Here is a 4,457-nt window from a genome sequence, read left to right as displayed (position 1 = left end):
GCCAGAGTAGACTGTGAGATAAGGGTGAAAGTGGGGAGATCAGTTAGGCTAGAAGTATTACTGAGATTCCCACCTCCAATCAAAATTTTACAGTTATTTGTATTTATGACTGCTGAACAGCCTTTGAGACACCTGGGTAAATGAAACATCACCCACATGAATGGTAGGAAAATTAAATTAAACATTAAAAAAGGAATTCTCAATTCTGAGCTTCTAAGAGTAGTGTAAGATTGAGAACTCATAGGCATAGGAAAGCAAAAATAAACACCAAAACAAATTTTAAAGACATAATATTAAAAGATAATTGAGTTTGCATTACCCACAGAAGAAACTAAGATGAATCCAAATGATTAAGGTTACTCCCTTAGGTATAACCTAGAAATTAGTGCTCTGATGTGTGAGGGGTGAAAAACTGTTCCCAAGATGTAGGCTCTCTATTCACCTCAGATTGTTTCTTTTGCTGAGAAAAAAACAACAACAACAACATTTTTTTTAGTTTGAATCCATCCCATTTATCGATTCTTGGTTTTAATTCTTGCACTATAGGAGTCTTATTAAGGAAGTTGGGGCCTAATCCCAGATGATAAACATTAGGGCCTACTTTTTCTATTAGACACAGAGGAGTCTCTGGTTTAATTCCTAGGTCCTTGATTCACTTTAAGTTCAGTTTTGTGCATGGTGAGAGATAGGGGTTTAATTTCACTTTGTTGCATATGCATTTCCAGTTTTCCCAGCACCATTTGTTGAAGAGGCTATCTTTTCTCCAATGCATGTTTTTGTCACCTTTGTCTAATACAATAATTGTAATTTGGGGGGTTAGTCTTTCTGTCCTCTATTCTGTACCATTGGTCTACCAGTCTGTTTTGGTGCCAATACCATGTTATTTTTGTTACTATTGCTCTGTAGTATAGTTTAAGGTCTGGTATAGTGATGAAAGAACTCAAAAAGCTAAGCAGCAAAATAAATAAATAAATAACCCACCCACCCAATCAATTTAAATGGGCCAAGGACCTGAACAGACACTTCTCAGAAGAGGATATACAATCTATCAAGAAATATATGAAAAAATGTTTATCATCTCTATCAATTAGAGAAATGCAAATCAAAACTACTCAGATATCATCTCTCTCTAGTCAGAATGGCAGCTATTATGAAGACAAACAGTAAGTGTTGACAAGGATGTGGGAAAAAAGGTACACTCACACTTTGCTGGTAGGACTGCAAACTGATGCAGCCAATATGGAAAAGAGTTTGGAGATTCCTTGGAAAACTGGGAATGGAACCACCATTTGACCCAGCTATCCCTCTCCTTGGTCTACACTCAAAGGACTTAAAAACAGCATATTACAGGGACACAGCCACATTAATGTTTATAGCAGCATAATTCACAATAGCTAAACTGTGGAACTAAACTAGATGCCCTTCAGTAGATGAATGGATTAAAAATATGTGGCCTATATACACAATGGAATATTACTTAGCATCATGACACTTGCAGGTAAATGGATGGCGTTTGAGAAGATAACACTAAGTGAAGTTAGCCAATCCCCAAAAAACAAATGGCGAATGTTTTCTCTGATATAAGGAGGCTGATTCATAGTGGGGTAGGGAGTGGGAGCATGGGAGGAATAGATGAATTATAGATAGGGCAGAGGGTTGGGAGGAGAAGGGAGGGGGCAGGGGGTTAGCAAGGATGGTGGAATGTGTTGGACATCATTATCAAGTACATGTATGAAGACACAATTGGTGTGAACATACTTTATATACAACCAGAGATATGAAAAAATGTGCTCCATATGTGTAATAAGAATTGTAATGCATTCCACTATCATTTATTTTTAAAAATCAATTTTTAAAAAAGGTTAATCTCTTAGGGACATTTTTCTTTAGCAATAAAAAAGAACAGAGAACAGAAATGCTTCAAGGGATATTATATTTTTCAAATCACTAATAAACAACAGTTGCATTGTATTTCCTAGTTTATTATATGTTTCCACACACATTTCATGCTATCCAAATGATCCTATAAAGCTTGTAAATGTTTAAGGATGGGCTTCTCACTTCTGGCTTCACAGACCATGATGGTTATTCTCACTATACCATTTGCTTACCTGCACAGCTTGAAACATACTTGTTCCACACCATCTTTAATTATAAATTAAGGGTCAACTTGCCTTTAGAGAATTTGCCATATTTTCAGATAAGGGCTTCTTGTGCTCTGTGAAATGTTTCTCTCATTGACAAATGAAACTAAGGGATCAACTAAGAAAAATTTAATGATGTCTACGTAGGTATGAGAAGGTAAATATTTGGGGGCATGTTTTTCTTATGGTTTAGGTATAAGGTATCCCCCAAAAGCTCATGTGTCAGATAATGCAAAAAAGTTTAGAGGTAAAATGATTGAGTTATGAGCCTTAACCTAATAAGTACATTAATCCAGTTGAATGGATTAACTGGGTGGTAGTCATATAGACAATGGCTAAAGGAGGTAGGTCACTGGGGGTGTGCTTTTGGGATATATATTTTTGTCCTTTTCAAGGGGAGTTCCCTCTCCTTCCTGATTGTCATGTCCTAAGCTGTTTTCCTTCTGCATACACTTCTGCCATATGTTTTGCCTCAACTCAAGCCCAGAGTAATGGAGTTAGTCAGCTGTGGACTAAGACCTCTGAAACCAGGAGCCCCACATAAACTTTTCCTTCTCTGAAACTGTTCTTGTCAGGTCTTTTGGTCACATCAAAAAACCTGACTAAAACAGTTCTTTTGATTACGCTAGGTATGAAACTCTCTAAGGAAACTATCTCTAGTATTAAAAACACCACTCTGGAACATTTGGAAAAACAGAGGTTTTACAATGATATGTAACAGGTTTGAAAATGATGTTTTACCAAAAATTGTTAATAAAATAGTAAAATGGTCATCCCATTCATTAGATTAAAACTTAAATGGCAATAGCAACTTCCTTTTTTAATATAAATATTAAATTGGCTGCTTTGCAATGTCTCACCTATTTTGGTAACTAGTTTGCATTATCAATTAGTAAAAAATTTACTTTGCATTTTTCTTTGATCCATGATTCAAAGATGAATTTTCATCTTTCTTTCCAAACATATGCTGTCTTAGTCACTTGCCAAAAACAATCTATGACTCTTCTCTTATAACTCATGTCAAGTCATACAGTTTTATCTTCAAAATATATTTGGAATTTCATCATTACTTTACCACTTCAATTACTGTCACTCTGGTCCAGATTTCCATTGTCTTCTACTTAGGTTACTGCCATAACTGTTCTCTATACTTTCAGATGTGGTCCTCCCTAAGAACTCTTACACCATAGAAACTACTGTGGTATTTTTAATCAAACCATTACTCTTTCATTTAAACATCCAATAATCCTATACAATCTGTAATAATCATCCTCTTCTCCAAAGTTCACTGGGCTCTCTTCACACTGGCTTCCAACATGCTATGTGGGTTCCCACCTTATGACCTTTGCAATGGATTCTGCCCTGAAGCTCTTTCCTGAAAAGAGACAATTGTAATTCCTCTGAATTAAGGATATCCAGAAAATGAAACATTTTATATATGGAAAGTTCTTTTATACATTTTATTTAATTCTCAGTATAGTCAGAAGATTCCTCTGACCCAAGCTTAAGTGAATATTTAAAACACGGAATCGTTAGAGATTGTTCTTGAGTATGCTGTTATAAAGTATTCCTCTGTTATAAGTAAGCAATATTTCCCAATTTAAAAAAAATCGAGATGCCTTATGATTCATGAGACATCATCTTTTTAACAAGAGAAAAATCTCAGAACCTTCGTCATTAGAGAGTTCTTATTTAAAAAGTGCTCCCCGTAATAGATAAATGAAATCAGATTTAATACAGAAAACAAAAGGAAAATAAATGTGGAGAAAATCTATTAACATGTTGAGAGTATTTTCTTACATTTTCCACATTTTTTGCTACACATAATCATATAATAAAGGAACCTGAGTTCCTTTACTGCGAACATAAACACAAACCTGGTTATTTAATATTTCTCTCATTAAAACACCACGCTTATTTCCCCATCCTCTTAGTTTTTGCCATTATGGTTCTCTGACAAATTCCTTTGTGATTGCTGCGCACGCTTGGAGTTGACAATGTTATTCTCATAAGTACCATTACCAAATCAAAGGTTCTTAACATTTTTCAAGGTGCAGCAAAATTTTACATTGCATATCAAAACTGTTACTGGCGTCTACATTCCTCTTCATCAATTCACAAAAATACATCATGATAGACATCTTTATTATATGCAAGCCGAGTTCTTCCACAAATTCAAAAATAAGGCCTAACCATATGAGCCTAAAGGTCAGATCCCCAGACCCCAGTCGATTTCTCCCTTGGATTCACCTCTACTTATTAAGGCGCTGAGCCTACCCGCCCCACGCATTAGCAGACCTTCTGCTACTCCGC

This window comes from Urocitellus parryii, chromosome 8, assembly GCF_045843805.1.
Source record: "Urocitellus parryii isolate mUroPar1 chromosome 8, mUroPar1.hap1, whole genome shotgun sequence".
Taxonomy (NCBI): Eukaryota; Metazoa; Chordata; class Mammalia; order Rodentia; family Sciuridae; genus Urocitellus; species Urocitellus parryii.
The sequence above is the reverse complement of the archived record's forward strand: the minus strand, read 5'-3'. Positions refer to the sequence as shown.